Source organism: Lissotriton helveticus, chromosome 8 (assembly GCF_964261635.1).
Source record: "Lissotriton helveticus chromosome 8, aLisHel1.1, whole genome shotgun sequence".
Taxonomy (NCBI): domain Eukaryota; kingdom Metazoa; phylum Chordata; class Amphibia; order Caudata; family Salamandridae; genus Lissotriton; species Lissotriton helveticus.
This window is the reverse complement of record NC_136069.1, coordinates 362,400,857-362,423,217: the sequence shown is the minus strand read 5'-3', so window position 1 is coordinate 362,423,217 and position 22,361 is coordinate 362,400,857. Positions and strand designations below refer to the sequence as shown.

The 22,361-nt window shown below is 41.6% G+C and overlaps 1 protein-coding gene across 2 annotated transcripts in view; it reads right to left on the bottom strand.

The window, feature by feature from the left end:
- RXFP2 (relaxin family peptide receptor 2) overlaps positions 1–22,361 on the bottom strand; it is a 1,449,053-nt gene that overhangs the window by 516,640 nt on the left and 910,052 nt on the right. The gene's annotated exons all lie outside the window — the stretch shown is intronic.

Below are 22,361 nucleotides of genomic sequence, written 5' to 3'. Positions count from 1 at the left end.
TTCATGACAAAATACAGGTTGTACGGTTGATGTTGGCAAAACCTCCTCTCTTACTACAGGGTGAATATCTACATTTGCTGGTACCTGACCAGAGGGGAGGATTGCTGTCGTACTCCTCTCTACCTCTACCACAGTCACACCATTCTCCCCAGGTGTACCTGTTAGATTTGAGACCAGAGTTGCTATATTACCAACCTCCCCATTTACCTTATTCTGAATCCCACCCAGTTTTTTCACCTCAGCAGTGAGCTTATCAATTTTGGCCACCATTGGTTTAATAATAGCTTTGATTTTACACTCGATCATATCTGCTATCCTAAGAAATAGCTCATCATCCATAATGTGCTTTGCGCTGTCCTCCCCAGCATCCGTATTCTTGTCCTTAGTTTTCCGTGGAGGTGAAGCCCTTTTCTTCCTTAACCCTGAGCGTAACCCGCCACGCTGGGTTGGGTCTTTTTACATTTTCTGTCTGTCCTAGTTTCCTGTTCTACAGAGGAAAGATCGTCTTCTATGACATGGACATGTATCTCAGGATCAGAATCATCATCACTTTCTGGATTAATTTCAGGGTCAATTTCTAGATCAACCGCTGGGAGTGTGCTTTGATCATACTTGCCACTGGCATGGAGATCAGTCTCAGGAGCATCACTACCAGCAGCCTGTAGAGATGTATGAACCATGATGGATGATTGAGATGGACTTATAGGAAGGAGAACTGGGGATTGACTTAGTCCTAATGACTGTCGCCTTTCGCTATTAATTTTTGTTACCACTTGGACCATGTAATTATCCATCGTGTTGGGCGTGGTTGGAGCTAGTTTTTTTGGCATGCTACACAGTTACAAGTTAGCGCTCACAGGAATATAAGAAATTTATAGCCCAGAATAAGCAGTACTTAACTAGGAAAGGGGGGGACACAACAACAATCCTCTATGAGATTTAGTGAGGTTAAGCAGAATAGTCTTACTGCCTGAGGATGCCTCGAACTTGATAGGGGCAGAGTGGTCGGCCCAGTCCAGTCGCGGCCAGTCTCGGACTGTCTAAGACTGTCCGCCCTTTGTCCGGGCCTCGTCCGGCGTTCCGCTCGTGTCCCGCTGAGCGTTAGGGGCGTTACTAAATATGAGGAGTAGGGGGCTGGAAGAGACACCAGGTGCGCTGAGTTGGTCGTGCGCGGAACCCTGGGTCTCGCAGTCCCGGCCCCTGTGTGTTAGCAGCAGAGTTTCCCTCGAGAAAGATGACTCCCAAATCCGAGGTAAGGCAAGTTCCAAGTCTGTCACCCAAAGCAGCAGCTACGAGCGGCACAAATGTGACAGAGACTGGAGATGTTTATTGCAGCGTGGTCTGCTGCGGAGCTCGCACCACCACGCAAAAGTGCACTATATTGCTCACAGTGGACCTTGGAGGAGAATATATATATATATATATATATATATATATATATATATATATATCGCATGTATATATTATTAGTTGCTGTGTATTTGACCTATGTGCACTTTAAACCAATTATGGTAAAGTCAGTTGTACGTTTTTGAGATTATGAGACACAACAATATTGATTAAGAAAACAGACTCCACGACCAGCAGAACAATCTGCTAGCGCGTTCTCTATGTTCATCATGTTTGTTTTAACACGTAGTTTTAGCTCACAGCATATACAAGATATGGCGAACTGCTTTCTCAGATATGTGATCAAGGGCAAGTGGTGCTCGAAACGCGTCATTCGAGAAGTAATACAATTTGATATTTTTTTAACTATATTTTTGTAGCTAATATGTTTGTTATTTACATTGGTATTTAAAGTCAATATTTTTGTCCTCTATATTTTTGCTGCAATATTTATTTACAATTGTTTTTAACCTCAATATTATGTCATAGAAGCACCTGTAGTTAAGGGAAGAGCTACATATAAGTGCCACCAATGCCTGTCTACTCTGTGTGCCTGCTGTTGTGTTTTCTTTTGTGAAATCATTCTGTGTTTTGCAGATGTCATGTGTGGGCTCATTTAGTGTGACAAAACAGTTCCATGTTGCGCTTAATGGTTTGTTGTGTAATGCGTACACATTTTATTGCTGAGGAGAGGACACATGTTGTGTCACATGCTTACAATGGTGCCATTTTTTCATGTGCCTCATATGTTTCACTAATGTTATACATTTATTATTAACTGGAACATTCAGACCCTTATTTATACTGGTTTGTTATCAACGTGAAGTGTACGGACATTATCCACTTATGGGGTGTTTACGATTCTGCATAAGTGAATAAAGAGTGTGCACTCTATTTATAGACCACCGCACCTTTTTGAAAACTATGGGGTTTTCTTGCGGTTCATGCTGATGTGCTTCCTGGGTATATGTTCACCACAACTAGTGTTTTTGTTAAGAAGCAGGAAGGAGAGCCTTGCTTGCTTGCTACACTTCTTATGCTGTCTGCCACAGGTTATTAACATTTTATGCATTTTGTGTAGCCCGTTATGGTCTGTCTGACAGCACAGCTGTCACATGACAATTATGTAAGAACCACCAGTAGAGGGTCTTTGGCTCTGCCCATATGTAGGGAGCCAGGAATACATGTTTTAATTGGGCGGAGGTGAATTTACACAAAAAAAAATGCTTGCCGTCACATAGCTGTGATCATTTTGTTTATTTCTCCAGCTGCTTGAGCTTGAAATTTCAGGGGCACACACCTGACATTGTAATGGTATCAAAGTGTCTTAGATAACCAGATAATTTATGGTGCTTTTCTCTGGCAGCAGCACAGATAGGAGGAGGGCAGTTATACACCTACATAGACTTTCTAGGCATGGCATGACAGTGGACCAGTCTTAACCTTTCAAACTAAACCAATATCATTTTACAGTCCTTTGCTTCCACACAAATACACGTCCATTCTCATGCTATCTATTTGTAATGCTTCACATTACCATAAAACATTCCTTTAAAGTCAGACCTATTCACATTGCCAATGCTTATTCTTTAAGATTAAGGGAAAGTGTTAGAGATGGAGTGCACATTTTAAAGCTTACCCCACTATATTTGAAAACCGGTTTTCCATTGGCTCGCCATAGCCTACTCTTGCTTGAATTCCTAGCCTAGCATATTGCCTTAGGATGGGAGGTGTACCTACAATGGGGCTTTAGAAGTAAAAAAATTAAATACACTAAATATGATAAGCGTGCATGTACTGGCACAGTTGCTCTGTAACCTGTAAGCGTAACACTGAAGCAATGCTATGTGCGGTATGAGATGAATATTGTGAATACCTGTCTTCTTAAACCAAATTGTTATATTATATTACAGGTTTATAATGCAATTTATTTATTTATATTTCTAAAAACAGAAGTCCAGTCTTTGCAAGTTTGGATCCCCTCCGTCACCCAGATTTAATTGTTACTCTTGGCCAACCTCTAGCAATCACTTATTCTCCTTGGGACGCCTTCCAGAGCTGGAGCTAAAAGCTCGCTGTAAGTCACTTTGAAACATATTTTATATCATTGCTCTGTTTGTGGTAGTATTTCAGTAAATTCAAACAAAAAGCAGACGTATTAAAGCCATTCTCTTTTTCTCTGAAGGTATGGTACCTATGTAAAGTTATTTTTTATACCAACGTACAGTTTTCATACAAATATATATATTTAGGTAGTTTCTTAGAAGATTAGCACAACTCTTAATGCCCTACAAATATTATTGATCTGTTACTGGCTGTTGCCCTTCAACAAACAACTAAAAATTGGAAATCCTCATCAGCTAATACCGTTCAAGCTGGTAATATGGTATTCATTATAATCATCAATAGGATAGAGCATATGGTCATCCTTTAGCGTTGGCCATACATAGAGACACTCTCTGATCGCCAGTCACAAGTTTTATATACTCATCTGCGTCAGCTGCCCTAGGTCATCATCCTTCTACTGAAAAAATTACTAAACTGCCTTGAACATTCCTGTAACAATGTTTACTTCTTGATTTTTAGATATTACATGCAATGTTTACACTGTGATTTATGCTATACTAACATTTTTAATTATTCATAGCTAGTATATGGATTGTTCATGCTAACTTTTCATATTCTTCTTTTCTGTTCTCCGTTCTTTTGCGTTATCCTTTCTCTCCAATAATTTAGTACTTAACTATAATTACTTAATCCTCATAAATATATTGTATTCCCTATCATATTATTGTTACTGTGAGGACTTGTTATTTATTGCTTATTATTCTATATTAAAAAGGATATCTTCCTGTCACCATGCAAACATTGCCCCTTTCACGCTATGCATTTTCACTTGGAACCCCCAACTCAAAGGTGGTGGTTAATAAAAGCCGTCCTAATGCTCTGTGGAACACATTTCTAGTTCCATAAACAGGAGTGAAAGAGAAAACATGGAAAAAAAACGTTGCTGTAAACACCCCTTGTTTCTCAGAATATTCTATTCAGTATGCCGGCATTTTGTAGGCAAAGTTCACCGCACTTTTCCCGCCACTGGAGTAATGTTTGGAATACGAAGAAAAAAGGCAAATCACAACTGTGTGTTGTTCTGAAATTCTTCCAGTGTCAGTGGTAGTCTAAGGGTTCTATGGACTCTAATACAGGCAAAGAATATAGTGTTACTTTGCTCTGATTGGATGCAGTGGCTCCTCACACCTCTGGAACCGGTGTCACTGTACCTGATATATTATTGATTGCTATGCCACTGAAATACTGCTGAAATACCCCAGTTATGGCTAGTTCAGTCTACAACATATTTTGCTCCTGGGTTTTACAAATACAGAGATGCATTAGCATGGAACAGACATTCATAGTCTCAGTGTGACATGGTAATTTACTCAATACGTGACCAAATTCAATTTATGAGCACTGCCCTATAGAAGCATATGCTTAGGCAAAACGCGTTGGCTGAGCTTGTTTGTCTGTCTGAAGAAAAAAAGAAGAAAAAGAAAACTCAAGCAAAAACCTTGCCTTGTTTCTCTCCTCACATCTCAGCAAAGGTTTTGGCTGTTATTACTTTGGACCTCTGGTTGGCTCTCATGTTTGTGTTATAATACTTCTCTGCTGTGCCTAACCCCTGCTGTTCAAGCCTTCAGGTGTTTTTACCCCTAGCCCTGTGTGGCCCCAACGCCTATGTGGGTTCAAAAATTCATTTGTACAATGGCATGTCTCCATTTTTTCTTGATGGATTTTTCTGATTCTCTGTCAACCTGCAAATCTGCAGAGGATCTCCAAAAAACCTGTCAAAGTATAACTATAATTAGCAGCTAAAAGCCCATCATGCCACAGAATGACATAACTCCAATTAAAGTCCACCTTTCATCCCAGGTTTTGTGTAATTCCATTCAACAGATTTTGCTGTAATTGAGAGCAAAGTTTCCTATTGGAGTTAAATGAAAATTTCTCCTCTTTTGATCCCCCTTTAACTTTTTCCCAACTGGGTGGATCTGGATGAAACTCAAGCATATTTGACAAATTGGACCAAAGTAATAAGCAAAGCAAACATCACCTTTTTAATGGGAAGTATGGCCTACATACACATGTGTTTATATATATATATATATATATATATATATATTTGAAAAAAACATAGGTTTTAGAGACGTTATAGTTAGAAATTAGCATTTAAAAAAGCTTTGAAATTCACTGAAAACACCATAAGCTTCAGAGACGTTATAGTTAGAAATTAGCATTTAAAAAACCATAGAAATTCACAGAAAAACCCCTAAGTTTCAGGGGTGTTATAGTTAGCTGGACATTTCACTCATACAAAACCATAGAAATTCCTCTGTTATAGTTAGTTATGCTAACTATAACTCACGCACCCGCAATACACTGCTGATAATGTCACATATTACATCATTCATGATATGGTCAGTGACATCACTGATGACATCTCAAATTAGCTCAGGTAACTATAACTGCTGAATTTCACTGGTTGTGTATGAATGAAATCTGAGTCCCTGTAATCTTTGTTTTTTTCAGCAAATTTTTTGTTTTCTTTTACGTTAATTAAGATGCATACCACAATGGATGTTGGGGGGTTGGAAGCAGGGCCTGGCATTGTGCTGCCCCGACCCAAGCTTGTTGCTCCTGCCTTCCCTCCTCCTAGCCATCCATTGTCCAAGTCCATGTCCCTGCTCCCTTATTACAGCCCTGTGTGGCCGTTGTTCTGCCACTGGCCTTCCCACCTTCTCTGAACAGTTAGCTTGCTGCCCCATCCACCTCCTCCCTATCCTCTGTTGTCTGAATCCATGGACTAGCCTCCTTCCAACTCTATGCCCCATCATTGACCTCCTGCTTAGCCTCTGTGCTTAGCTTTCTGCCCCTATTCTCCTCCCCCCTGCCCTCCGATCTCTGTGTGCATGCCCCTGCTCCATCCTTTTTGCCCACCATGTTCCATGGACCAGCCACTCCTATCTACTCTGAGTGTTCTGTTGAGCTGCCACTCCCCTCCCACCTGCCTAGCACTGTCAGATGACTGTAACATGTCCCTGCTACCTCCACCCTGCCTGTCCACATTCCATGCCCCTATCCCCTTCCTCCTGTCCCCCATGGTCCATTTTACTGCCACACCCTTCTGCCCTCTCTGGCCTGTTGTGCTGCAACTGCTCCTCCTGCCTGCCCCGCGTGGTCTGTTGTGAGGCCCCTTCCCCTGAACTGTCTTGTCTGTGCCCAGGTCCTGACCCTCCATTCTATCCATCATAGCCATTGTGCTGCCAGAAACCCTCCCGCTTGCCATGCATGGTCTTCTGTGCTGCCACGGCCCCTCCCACCTTCCCTGTGTGGTCAGCTAGCTGCCCCAGACCCCCTCCCACCTTCCCTCCATGGTCTGTGTGTATGCCATTATAGTCTCACTGTTGCTCTCCATGGTGTGTCTTGCTTCTAGTGTGCATCCTGCCTGACCTCCATGGTCATCTTGCTGTTCCTGCCATGCCCCCTTGCCCCCAGCCCTCTGTTTCCAAGTGCAGACCTCTATTCCCTCCCTCCTGGCTTGTCTGTTCCATTGTAATGCCCCTGATCCATCCCTCTGATCCACCCCTCCTGCCCTTTATGGTCCATTATGCTGCAGCTTTCTCTCCTGTCTGTCCATTATGGTCAACTAGCTACCATTGCCTCTTTCCCCTCTGTTCTCTGTTGTCCATGTGCATGGCCCTGTCCCCTCCCTATTGCTTTCTATGATTTGTTGTGCTGCACTCCCGTCCCGCATGCCCTGTGTGGTGTATTGTGCTGCTGCAAATCTTGATGCCTGCCCTGTAGGGTCAGTTTGGTGCACCTCTCCATGTCCCTCCTGTCCTCTGTTATCCAAGTCCATGTCCCTACCACAATTCCTCCTGCCTTCCATGATCCAATGTACCATACTTGCTAACATTTTGAACTTGGTAAGAGGGAGATTTTGTAAACAACTGGGGTATTTATTTTATACTTTGACTTCCATTGAAAAAGAGGAGATTGTAGACAGGAGACGTTTGGGCTTAAAAATAGTGGACGTTTCCTTGCTGAATCGGGTCTGTTGGCATGTTTGGTTGTACTACTACTGCCTCTTCCGTCGGCCCACATTGGTCTATTATATTGCCACAGCCTCTCTTGCCAGTCCTGTATTGTTGGTTTGTTGCCCCTGACCCCCTTTCCACTGCCCTCCATAGTCTGTTGTGCTACCACTGCACTTCCTGCCTGCCAAGTGTGGTCAAATTGTTGCCTCTGCACCCTCCTACCTGCCTTCAATTTTCAGAGTCCGTGCCCCTGCCTCTGCCTCTCAACAGTATCCTAATGAACAACTAGATAGCTAACATTCTATATTTATTACAAAGTGTGGAACGCCTGACGTCATCTTGATGTAATCAAAACTGTAATACCTAGAGCATTTCCTTTAGAAATGACATATATGAGAGGGTCTTATTTGCCTCAAAATTATGGTTAGTGCTCGAAAAAACTAAAATGAGGACATATTTTCTGAGTTTTCAAATAGCGACAAAGCACTTTTAAATTATTTGCTATCTTTAGGTTTTTTTATCCAGTTGACCATTTGATTACATGTTGCACTTAGGGGAGAGGATGTGGTGTTACTTCCAGAGCTGCAGACTTTGCAACTGGGGAACCAGGTTCGAGTTTCTGCTTCAGCTCGACATTCTGTGATTTTGGTCAAATCACTTAATCTCCCCATTTCTAAAACCAAAATGAATTTGTTCTTGTGTGATGTAACCAATGCTCATGTAAAGCACTCCAATACCTGACAAGTCTGCACTATATAAAACGGCAAAAACACAAAAAATAAAAAGTGTTTTGCACACTTCTGTCATTGGGCTACATGTGGGCTACATCTGGGTGATATTTGTGCTACATTTGGGTTCTTTTGTCTCTGGTTGCCATCTTTGGAGATTTATGTGTTATGAAGTTTCCTACTTTCCTCATTTACTGCAGTCTCCTCAGTAGAAAATGCTTTCAGTTTTTTTACTTTGATTCCACCAAGAAGGTATTCAGATATGTCACATATTTGCCATAAATGAGCACTCTAGTTGCTCATTAGATCACTGTAGTAAAGCTACTACTCACCACGGAAGTCTGCTGCTGGTATTAAAAGTGCATGTTTCAGTCTACAGGTCAGAATTTTTTTTATGAAATAGAAGAGGATTTGAGAAGTCACTCGAAATGTGCCCTAATTTTTCTTTCTTCAGCACTAATCATAATTTCTATGGCAAAATGAACCCCCTCATCGTGTTCCTTTTTAAATTACATGTTTTAAGTGTTACCAGTTTATTTCAATGATGGCTTCAGGTGTGACATACTTTTGTCATAAGTAAGACAGTAAGCGCTCTAGTTGTTCTTAAGTACACTCTGGGACATTCTGTCATTGAGCTTTACGTGGGCTATATCTGGATGATATTTGTGCTACATTTGGGCTCTTTTGTCTCTGGTGGCCATCTTGGGAGACTTATTTGTTATGACGTTTCCTAATTTCCTCATTTACTGCAGTCTCCTCAGTAGGAAATACTTTCAGTTTTTTTACTTTGGTTCCATCAAGAAGGCATTCAGATGTGTCACACATTTGCCATGAATTCTGAATGTTAGCACTCTAGTTACTCATTAGATCACTGTAGTAAAGCTACTGCTCACCAGGGAAGTCTGCTGCTGGTATTCAAAGTGCATGTTTCAGTCTGCATGTCAGAATTTTTGAATGAAATAGAAGAGGATTTGAGAAGTCAAAATGTGCCCTAATTTTTCTTTCTGCAGCACTAATCATAATTTCTATGGCAAAATGAACCTCCTTGTTTTTTTCTTTTGCAAATTAAATGTTTTAAGTGTTACCACTTTATTCCAAACAAAATGGCTTCAGTTGTGCCATACTTTTGTCATAAATAGGACTGTTAGTGCTCTAGTTGTTCTTTAGAATACTCTGTGAAGCTGTAGTAGAACACAAAGGAATCAACTGACAGTCTCTGCCCTTGTTGGATGTACATGTTTACTGAGAATGTCAGACTTCATTCTTACATGACTGAGAAAGATAATTTTAGTTTACAGAAAATATGCTCTCAGTTTAGCTTATAGATCACCTTCCAAACCTCTGTGTGAAAAGCATGAAAAAATAGTTTTCTCTCTAACATGATTCATGATATCCGAGCAGAAGGCTTTCTCACATGGTAAAATCACCTTAGAACACACCACAATTCCTAAAATGAGTATGGTACCATCAACAAATGATTTAGAATGGAGCTAAAGTCTTAAAACCTTCTATTAACTGCAATGCTTTTTAATGAGGTGCTATCATGTATATTGGTCCCAATATGGCTGACAACACTTCTTGGATGAAGTGCTGATAGCCAATCAGATCTCACAATGAGATGTGTGGTTAGGCTCCACCCAGATATATATTTCTTTTTCCATGAATATTTAAAAAACTACTGAACGGATTTACACAATTTAACAAAGAGGGCTCTTTCTGAACCAAGGGCTGCCTTTTTGCCAAATTTGGTGTAATTCCATTCTGCAGTTCGGGCTGTAGCTGTGTCAAAAGTTTCCTATGGAAAATTGCATGGAGAAAACACGTTTTGGGACCCCCCTTTTTTCTCAGCCCCCGCTTGCCGAATTACCCATAAACTTTTAAGATAGGAGCGGACAGAAGGGGGCCATAAGTTTTGAAAACTTCGTGAAGATTCGTCAATCGGCGCCAAAGTTGTTGGGAATGGAATGTTGCAAGCAGACCGGCCACCCGATTGGATTCACTCGGAAGATTACGTTGATTCAAGTTAAATTAAATATGGAGGGATACCTTCTGCTATTGAGTTGGTGTATGGTATAGTCCACTGACCAATCACGTCAGTATAAGTCCTGGTTGGGACATACAAAATCGCACATACCAAGGGACCGAGTTCCCTATTTTTATACGCGGGAGCGGGTCCATTTTAACTACTGGCATCTTACGTTGTGCCTTGGATTTTATGCACTTTTTCTACACTGTGATGCGGTGTTAAACTTAACCAGCTTCTCCTTAGACAGCAGACCTGTTCAAAACTCAAATTGATACAGAGCCCCCTACACTGTACATCCATCTCCAGTGTATGATACACGGTTGGCCTGCGGTCAATGATTTATCGGTTCTCTCAGCGCCCTGATAAAGGAATCTGTTGTGCACATCACATTTCCGAAACACACGTCGGCGCAGTTCCTGGTCTTATGTATTTTATGTTGAAAATGTTGCACTGTTATTTGCATGTATGTATGTAGTTGTGCGTTTCCATGTTTCAGAGTCCAGTTTTGGCTTATTTGTATTGAAGAATTTGTATTGTCTTTTCATAAGTCTGTTTTCTTTCTTTTTTTTCTGATGTGTACATCACGTTCCCTGTTCTCATCTTATTTATGGGGCTCCCTTAATGTTGAAGTTTTCATGATATTTTTATATATATCTGTGATATAAAAAAACAATTTATAAAAATGATTTATATCTTCTGATAATACATTTTGATTAATAACTGGTCTATGGGATATATTTTTTGGGATGTACTACCTTGCCTTAAAGTATGTATTAGAGAGAAGTGTTTGTTGTTAGTGTGTTTTCCCTGCTTACTTCTCTCTATAATCTGCATAACCAGAGACCTTCTTGTTTTTCTTATATAAACCTTATATTCATTACCAAAAGTATAGAGGAAAGTACATTTTTGCAATCTTACAAACACATACACAAAAAAGTACTCAGGACGAATTGAAAAAAAGATCTCACTAATAGGTTTAAAAATATTTTTTTTTTTTAGGATGAAAGCCCTTACCCACTCCAAGGGTGGCATCCTTCATCATAGGGTTACTGCTTCACTCAGACTGTTGGAAGTGAATGACTGGTGTGACTAATGGTACAATAAGGCTCAGTTTGCATTACAACCCCTTTATTGAGAGGATGTGAATGAAACACAACCTATCAACATTCTGGATTACAGGTTCTAATTAATAGCACTTAGATTGTCTTAATTTACAGAAATGGTTTAGGTCCTGAAGAAAGCCTGTTACAATTGTGTTGGAATTGCACATGGTGAAACATGTCAACTTTGTTGCAGGTTTGAAAATTCCCACTATCCCTGCACACTCGAAATAAGAACTCAAAAACCGAGGCAAGATGGCGGCGGCTCTCTAGACCGCTGTGAGACGTCCTCTGACCAGTGCCTTAATCTATGGGCTAGGAGATGTTTGACAGAGATTGGGACCTATCCTGGTGAACAATAAGAAAACTACAAAGATTCTTCACATGCCGGGGAGAGGAAATAAATAATGCTCGGAACCTACCCGGCAGGATTAGCTGACCCACCATCCTTAACAGGGCGGTCTCGCTCATCTCTCCATCTGGTGGCCTCAGTCCTCGGCTTTGCGGTGCTGAGACTCTTTTTGCGGCACCACCTTTCCAGTGTTCAGGACGGAGGTAGCAAAGCACAGAAGCAACCCACCATCGAGGCAGAGACGGATTTTGCTTGCCTCACTGAGCAGATGGCCCCGAAAAATGCAGCAGCGGTCGCAGCCGCCTCCAAAACCCGCGCAGCTAAACAAGCCCTTCGCGACCAAAAACTGGCAGCGAGACGCGCTGGTGCTGGAGGGTCCGTGACGGATGAAGGTACCGGCCCCGATGTCTCACAAGTGCAGATACATCAAAAACATCAAAGACATCCTAGGATGACCAAAACTCCTACCACACCGGGCCCGGGTCCCACGGTGGTGGATCTACTACGAAAGACGCCTGCCGGCTCCGCTCCCGCAGCGGCTGTTCCCTCCCCCTCCGCTCACCACGCAACAAGCGGGACGATGATTGCAGCAGCTCCAGCAGCTCCCGCGGCTCTCACCAGTGCGGATTTGCTGTCTACTCTTCCTGCTCTTCCTGCAGAACCAGCCTCGGCCTCCGGAGCGGTTGTCCCTACAGAAGCTACAGAAGCTGCAGAAGCTGCCGACCCAACCGCGCAGTCACAGGCTACTCCACACATCCAGGTGAATGGGGGATCAATGGACATGCCAGGGGTGCCTGGTACAGAAACAATACCTGCAAGGCCAACAACGCAAGTAGCGTCAGCGGATGGGCTGGGACCAGCACAGGGAGGTTTGGAACTGATCCAGAAGGAAGGTAGGCCTGCACTTGCATCGCACCTAACACAGGGCACATCCACCCTCCATAATGCTATATCTTCTCTGAAACCCATCACTACAGTACTAACTCCAGTGCACCCCCGGACGAATATCCTGCTTCCTGAGACTGTCTCTCCTAGTCTGATTAACGAGGATGCCAACTCTTGGCAGCAACTAAGCAGTGAACAGGTTCTAGTAGTCCCTCCATGTGATCTTAAAGGGGGGATGGGCATTGCGTCGGACACAGACAAGGAACCATCCGAGTTTTTTACCATCTCTGAAGGGGCTGAGGATCCCATATTGTCTCAAGATCAAGACATAGACTCAGACTCCTATTCCTATTCCTATTCTGACTCAGATCTTCATACGGGCTCTAATATGAGTTCACGGGAAAGTGTCCCTGACGCAGCCATGGGCGAATCCAGAGATAGGAGGCACACAGTGCTAAGAAAGAAAAAAAGCCATCACGGCGCTGATGGTCCGCCTTGGGACTATTCTCCAGCAATAGCTTCTAGCACGCAGGATCCCTCTTCCAGAGCCCATATCGATGGTACCCCCTTTCTTGAACAGCAAAATGCCACCTTAGCATCTGTTATGGACACGGTGCTTCAAGCGATAGCCTCTCATAGAGAACAGACTTCAAAGGATGGGCGTAGGGCTCAACAAGCGTTACACAAAGTTCAAGGCGTAGTGCGTAAACTTTCTAAATCAGTTGCCGCCTCTAATGCAAGATTGATCGATATGGAGGATCGCATAGTAATAAATGAAGCTGAAGCCACTGCTGTAAAAGAGCTAGTAGACGCTCATGATGCAGAACTTAAGGACGTTAGGTGGAAACTGGAGGAAATGGAAAACCGTATGCGATGCAATAACCTCAGAATACTAGGTATTCCGGAAAAAATTGAGGGTGACAATGTACGCGCATTTGTGATCCAGCTTTTCAAGGATACATTTCCTGAATTGTTTCCTGGAACTGGGAGCTAGAGGTCCAACGCGTCCACAGAACACCGTTTACATTAAGGGCCTCAATTCCGCAGGGCAAATATCCAAGGGCAATCTTAGTATATTTTGGAAACTTCCTTCTCCGTCAAGCTATTGCTGAGAAAGCAAGACCAGATGCCCATCGATCTAGAGGGGAAATTTCATACTTTGTAAGGCCCGATTTTTGCCACACCACAGTGGAGCGGAGGTGGCGGCTTCGTCAACTGATTAAGCCTTTTCTGGAGAAAAAGATTCAGGTTTACCTGAATAATCCATCCACACTTAAAGTCATCTATAAGGGCCAAGCCAAGTTTTTCACCTCGGAAATTAAAGCAAAGGACTTCCTAGATAGTTTGAACTAAAGCCGCATCTAATCACTTCTCTATGACACTGGGCCTTATCGTTTAAACTAGCTGGAATTAAATCCAACCGACATACAAGTCAAGGTCCTAGAAGTATATTTGATTCGGGAAATAGTTGTTAAAATATCCTTAATGGCTTTACATACTTGATATTTCTAGATATTTCCTAACCGGTTTTAGGGCTATCTGGCCTCTCTGACTCAGAGATAACTGGCGTTCGATCTGTACTGATCTTTCCTGATAGGGTCTTTAATATTCTTTATAAGGTCCTATATAAGGTTCCACTCTCTTTTTATATTTGTTCTCTTCTTTTTCTGCACCTTTTTTGCACCTTTTCTTTTTTTTCTCTTTCTTTTTTTCTTAGCCCAATCAAGGGTTGTTAAAAGATATAAGATTTATATGTGTGGCACTGGTTAGGGGTGTCTCTCCATCGCAACAGACTCTTGTTAGAGTCTAAATGCCTCATTGGGTGGATTGTGGGGGGGGGGGATTGGGGAGGGGGGGGCAGGAAAGGGGAGGGAGAGGGAGGGGGGGAAAAATGCAAACAAATGTGCAAATTCATTCGAAAAGTAAAATATATCCAAAGATTGTATGTGGATTGGTACCAATATGGCAGAAAGCAAAGAACCAGTATAAAATATAAAGTTAGCTGTTACTCATGTGATCAATGTATTAAAACCGGGTTGTGCGTGTATCATGTTAAATGGGGAGAGTGAGTCTATGTACATGGAATGTGGCAGGCCTTAATGATAGAAGTAAAAGGGCTCAGTTATTTCAGTTAACACGTCAGAACCCTGTAGACATACTTTGCCTGCAAGAAACACACATCATAGCTGCTGACAGAGAACTACTTAAATTACCGGGGTATAACCTCATGGTAGCCACAACCCAATCATCTAAAACCAGAGGAGTAGCTATTTTAGCTAAACCTATATTGGGTCTCCCGACTCGTAGATTGGCTGATAAAAATGGTAGATGGGCCATAGCTCAACTAAAATTTGGTCTTACGATATGTGCAATATATGGTTCAAACACTGATGATCCTACTATTTTTCAAGAGTTAGAAATTGAATTGGCCTCCTGGACAGGTCCACTAATTTTTTGTGGAGATTTTAATCTCGATGTAGGAGTACTCGTTGATAACCGCTTGTCCTTAAGTTATAAAGGGCGCAAACCAAAGGTATTTAACGCACTAAGGCAGCTGATGGAAAGTCATAACTTACTTGATATGTGGGATTTGTCAGGCAAAAATACTGATGGCTACACATATTTCTCTCATCCCCACAATAAATATGTTCGAATCGACTACGTTATGTCATCTTTAGAGGGTCTGGCTATAATTGATATAATTAAGTCCCCCAAAACGATTTCGGACCATAATGCACTTACCTTTATTTTTGACACTGCCAAATTGTTTAAACCAAAGACCAAATGGACCTTTGACAGAAGACTCTTAGTCAATCAGGATTATATAATACTTATGAAAAGATGGGCTCAAGGCTTTTTCGATTGTAATCGGTTTAGTGCGTCAAGAATAATGGTCTGGGACTGTTTTAAAGCCGCAATAAGGGGAGAAACTATCTCATTTGTAGCTAATAAAAGGAAGAATGAGGATAATATTAATGCACAGCTCATGCAAGAACTTTCTGATCTTGAGACCCATCATGCCACTCAGATAGGTCAGGGGGATTCAACTTCAGAAACTTTAAAAAAAATACTGATTCTAAAGAACGAAATTAATAATTCTTTAATCCAGAAAGCTGCCGAAACCTATCAAGCAAATAAAACCAAGCTATATGAATCGGGGGAAAATGTTGGCAGGCAGCTAGCATTACGAACACGCCAAAAACAATCATATAGTAGCATAAAGATGATTGAATTTGAAGGCAAGGAATACACATCCACGCAGGATATTCTAAATATATTCCAAAAATACTATCAGAAACTCTATCACAGTGATGTGTCATACTCTGATGCGGATATTACAACATTTTTGAACAGCTGGCTCCCAGATCAAGACTCAAGCGCTAGGATTGATGATAGGGTCAAAGCAAATCTGGACAGAGAAATCACGTATACTGAGGTAGAAATCGCCTTATCCGAACTTGCCAATGGTAAAGCGGCAGGCCCCGACAAAATTCCCCTAGACTTATATAAAATCCTAGGTAGTCAAATAATACCCTTTTTATTAGATTTGTTTCTCGGAGTACAGTACCACTCAGTTCCACCGGACTCCTGGAAACAAACGAATATAGTAATTTTCCACAAAAAAGGAAAACCATCTCATCTCCCCTCATCATATAGACCGATATCCTTGATAAACTCTGACTCAAAGCTGTATGCCAAAATACTAGCCAACCGGTTGAGTAGGGTCATCAAACATCTCGTATCCCCATGGCAACACGGCTTTATTCCCGGGAAGGGCACTACAGATCATACCCGGAGAGCCATTACCCTTTTTGATATCATGGGCACCACGGGGGGCGAGATGGCGATGATTCTCTTCGATGCCGAAAAGGCTTTCGATCGAGTATCTTGGCAGTTTCTATGGAACATCTTGGAACGGAAGAATTTTGGAAACAACTTCATCAAAGCCATTAAAGCCATATATATCAACCCTAGGGCAAAAATCTCTATATGCGGCGCTGAGTCAGAGTTTATTGAGGTGCAAAGAGGTACAAGGCAGGGGTGCCCATGCTCCCCGATTTTATTTGCCTTATATATAGATCCCCTCATTCAGAAACTCTTTTTGACACCCTCAATCCAACCAGTTAAAGTAGGCTCATATTCCACCAAAGTCATGGCATACGCTGATGACGTTGCCGTTATAACCACCAATCCTACCGATGCAATTCGGGAAATTGAATTAGTTACTCAGGCCTTCGGCATCTACTCAGGATATTCTCTAAATAGAGATAAAACTATGGTGTTAGCTACTAAAAATATTCAATATGAAAGCCCTCTTAAAGTTAAAGAGGCTACATACTTAGGAGTATGCCTCTCTACTGAGGTGGATAAAATTAATTATCTGAACTACACCCCCCTCATTGATAAAATTAAAAAAGATCTTAAAAGAATAGACAACCTACATTTATCTATAATTGGAAGGGCAAATTATATAAAAATGAATATTTTTCCACGGGTTCTCTACCTTTTTAGAGCAATCCCGTTGTTAGCGGGAGCTAACTTCATTAAGACCATCGATTCTACCATCTCTAAATTTATATGGAGTTATGGTAAGATAAGAAGAGCCCTCCGCTTGATGTCGCTACCACAGGACAGAGGAGGACTAGCTATTCCTAATCTAGAACTATATTTATGGGCAACATTAATACAATCTATGGATCCCCTACTTACTGATAAAAAAATTATTATCTCATTGCCCCCAGATTTGTACATTCCTTCGATTTATGAACTTAGCCTTGGTGATAAGTGCAAGGGGTTATTTTTAAGGCAGGTAGAGCCTTCGTATTATAAAAAAATTAAATTGAAGACAGTTTCAGATGCATGGGCTGTGTGGAAAGCTATCTCTAAATACCTATCTATTCCCACCTTTACAAAATATACCCCTCTGTGGCATAGCAAGATTATTTCCCCCTCTCTTAATGATACTACCTCGCAGAGGTGGGAGCGTCTAGGTATCAGTACAGTCGGTGACATTTTAGGACATAATATCCCCATCTCTTTTGAATCTTTCCAAGAAAAATACTCCATTCCCACTTATGATTTTCTCAAATATTTTCAAATATTGTCGAGTATTCGCAACGTTATACCAATAATAGTACTAGATAACTTGCCACTTTTTGAAGCTATAGGTAAAAAAACTACAAGAATAGGGGCTCTTTATCAGATGCTGATGGATAAAACCCCTGATGATCTCGAACGAACTGAACAATCCTGGGCTTTAAAACTAGCAAACCCCAATGTTGATATCGATCTCTCAATTGCTCTTTCGGCAAAATACTTTATAGCTTCCAACTTAAAAGCACAATACTATAGAGTAATATACAATTTATACTACACACCGGCAAAATTATTTGCTTGGGGTCTCCGGGCCGACGATAACTGCCCAAGATGCAAACAACCACTGGCCAATCTATTACATATGTTCTCAGAATGCTCGGAACTGACAAGGTTAAAGACCATGATACTGGAGTTTTGGGCCCAGGTCTTTGGACATCAGATAAGAGATTCATCAACTCTGTATATATTAGGCCATGATGATTCTCTGGGTCATAATAGTGAGGAACAAGCGGTTGTTTTTCTGGGGTATGCCGTTTTTCGTATCATTCTGGCAGCTCGTTGGAAAGACCCGGAACCCCCTACTTTTCGTATGTGGCTAAGCCGATTCCTCTCAATTTATAAACAAGAAATTGCAATATATGCTACTAGAGGTAGAAAAGTAAGAGCATTCGGAGCACAGATCTGGGACCCCATCTCTAGGTGGTATACTAATGAGAGGTGTTATTCAGATTCTGCCACTGATTAATCAATTTGATTCTTAGATTCTTGATTTCTATATTCTTTACTCTGTATGTTGTTTTTATGCCATTTGATACTGTAAATGTTTTTTTTTACATCATTTTCGTTATTTAAGCTATGATATCAATTGCTATATTTGTATTTTGTTTTTCTTCTGGAATTTGTATTACGTATGAATTTGCCAATAAAAAAAAACAACAAAAAAACGAAACAAGAATAAAATGATACGTTTAGCAGTCGGTAGTCCTTCACACCTATTGTTTACTCTCTGTTTTCCGATTTAGAACACGCCTACCAGGGAGAGACCTACAGAGACATCAAGAGCTCCCCTGACCACCAGGATAGATGCTCACATTGATAATCATAACAATAAATATACAGGAGGATCCTTATGATCAACATGGATAACACTTGAAAATGTGACTGAAGTCTATTCAATAATTATAAGCAAATAACGAATGTAGATTTCTAGAGAGTTACAATGTTCCAAAGGCATCCTGGCACTAATACACGTTACAACCAAACTTAGAGGAAACAAGACAATTCTGAGATGGAGCTAAAGCTGGACTTTGCAGGAGAACAGCCTTCAATTTGGTAAAAGTGTTTGGCAAGAACATGTCGCGTAGATTTTATAATTTTCCTACCCAAGATATACTGCATTTACTCCTTTTTGTCCAGGTGTGAAGGTTCACAGAAACAGATATTTATCACCATTGATTAAAACTACTATGCTCATAAAATTATGGTAAATGCAAAATGATTCATAAAGAATTGTTATCCAGTATGTAACTATTTTAAATCATTTGTCTTCTTTTATATTACCTCACATCCGTACCATATGTATCTGTGTGAATTCACATAATAAATAAAAATGTGACTTTCTCTTGAATGGTTATGAATGTTACAAAGTGAATGACTACTGCATACATTGACATTTTGAATGCCAAATTGAAAATAGGTAAAATCCTTTCTACTAATGCATAGATCAATGGGTCCCATCTAGTATTTATAATACGTGTAAGTGGTAATCAAGAGTTTCTGTAACCTCGACTGCTAGACCAAGTGTTCACGTCATGGAACCTGAACTTAGGAGTAGTACAACTTGAAATGGGTTGAGTTAAGTATATTTATTAAAAGATCTTGCAACACAGAGCAGCAACCAAAGTTGCTTCATTGCATTGTGTGAGAGGAAGAGAAAAGGACAGCACCACATCTACAGAGATATGGTGCTGTTCTGCTTTCTTCCCAGCGCTGGCACACAATCAGGCTGCCTATTGCCACACTTACACTATTGAACATTTGTTCACGAGTGTAGGCATGATGGCTAGATTACGTTTTGTACTGGAAGGGTACATTCCCATAACAAAATACTATGCTTAGACTAACTTTTAAACTTGTCCTACTTTGCATGTGTGCTGTACACCGCAACACACACGCAAAGCTGGAAAAGACTGGAGGTATAAAAGCATTTCTCCTATATTGTGCTAATGTCAAAATGGTGTTGTTTTCTTAGGCAAAAGCCTGTCTAGTTTTTCTAGTAGATAGTTTCTACATCAAAACCCATGGTTTGCTGCATGGGATCACCCATGTACCACACGTGGACCATCCCCTTGACGCTAAGTAATACAGAGCAGTATTAGACTATGCTTTATGCTGCTTTCAGGTGACTTTCCAGTGCAAAACATAATGTTAATCCTTTAACTCTTCCCCATCTCCTTCTGTCTCATATTCAATCCTGAAACTTGTTAGGATTGGGTTTTTCATTTACCAGCCTGAAAGGAATGTCCAATACTGTTTTTAAATCAACGACCATCAAATGAAAAATCCACTCATAATTTATAAGTGATGGCCTGGTAAAAGTATATCAGGATAATTATCATTCACTCCCGACTTTATCACTTCTAGCAACAAGAAAATATTTTCAGAAAATAATAAATGGTTATATTTGCAATTCAATATAGGATTATTGCATTTGCAATTCAATATAAGATTATTGCATCTTCATACATTGTGCTATGCATAGGTTATAGGAAGCAACAATAGGCAGGGAAGGAGTATACATTGTTTTGATAATTTAGTTTTTTAACAATCTCCGCTGACCGGGCAGGTGATGACAGTGGTAGGGAGCAGCTTGGGCCTACTTAGGCAACTTCGGAAACTGGTACCCCTCTTATCCTTCTCAACGATGCTAACTGTGGTGGCAGCACTGATTGTGACGCGATTGGACTATTGAAAGCGCTATACATTGGAATTCAGTACAATTTATTGGGTAAGCTCCAAATAGTTATGAATGACGACGCAAGATTAACATTCAAGCTACCAAGATGGCCGCATGCTGCGCCGTCGCTGTAACAATTGCACTCGCTTCCAATAAGCAGCGGTTATACCTATTTTGAAAAAACCTGGCTCTGACCCTACTGTCTTAGGTAACTATCGACCTATTTCCCTTCTCCCTTATCTGGGGAAGGTATTGGAGACTTATGTCACCCGCTGCCTGAGTACTTTCATCGAGGAAACTCATTTTCTTGATGATCAGCAGGCAGGCTTTAGACCAGCCCATTCGACGGAGGCAGTGGTGGTAGCGGTCATGGACACGCTGAGACGGGGGGCTGACAAGAACTTGGCCCAGGCCCTGGTGCTATTAGATCTCTCGGCCGCTTTTGACATGGTCGATCACGTTATTCTGATCGACCGTGTCAGAAATGCGGGCATCCAGGGCTCAGCCCTGTCATGAATTGGGTCCTTTCTCCAACACCGCTCCCAATCGGTGCAGCTGTCCACCTTCTCGGCTCCCCAAATCTCACTTTCTTGTGGTGTCCCCCAGGGTTCCGCCTTGTCGCCTCTTCTGTTTAATTTATATTTGCAGCCCCTCCTTGCTTCTCTTCGTCATTCTTCTGTCACTATTTTTAATTATGCAGGTGATCTGCAACTAATCTTCCCCATCGACTCCTCCTCTCTCTCTTGCGTCAATTTTCAATCAGTAATGCTTACCATCTACGAATGGATGAACTTCAGCCAACTGAAGCTCAACCCTAGCAAGACAGAACTGGTTCTGATCGGTGGGCCTACGCACCCTTGGAATCTTAATTTTTGGCCCCCTGCTCTTGGTTCCTCTCCTTGCCCAGTTAACTCTGTGAAGAGCCTCAGAGTCATTATTTCTAATGATCTATCGATGCGGCCCCAAATCAACGCTGTCACCTCGGCCTGCTTCTATCACCTTCGTAGAATTGGGAAAATCCGAAGGTTCCTTTCATCTGAAGCTCTTACCCTTGTCATCATGGCCTTGGTTACCTCACGTATTGACTATGCCAATTGTCTGTACGTGGGGATTCCCGCATACCACCTTCACCGGCTCCAACTGGTGCAAAACCAGGCAGCCAGACTGGTTTTTCAACAGCCTAAATTCCAACATGTCACGCCTCTGTTGAAAAAACTACACTGGCTCCCGGTTGCACACCGTTGTATCTTCAAAATGGGTTGTACTGTTTTTAAATCTCTATCTGCTTCTGCCCCTGCCTTTATCTCTCTTAGCCTTCACCCTCACGTTCCCTCACGTCACCTTAGGTCCTCCTCCCATAATCTCTTAACTATCCCCAGGTTTAAACGTAAGAAACACGGTGGTGCTTGTTTCTCTTTCCTCGCCCCATGTACCTGGAACTCCTTCCCCCTCTCAATACGGCTCACCTCTGATTACATCACTTTTCGTAAACACTTGAAAACCTACCTGTTTCATCTTGCTCATGATTAGCCGCTCTTACCCTCCTGTGCCCTCCTACCACTTGTCTTTGAGCGCCAAGAAACCAATTGGTGTCCGTGCGCGGTAACAAGTATTTTTAACATAACATTTAACATAACATATCGCAGCGGGCGAGGTTTAAGGGCTTATGCATTGCACATAAGACCCTGTATGGGAAGGTACCTGTCTATATTAAGGACCATCTAAGGCGATAAGTA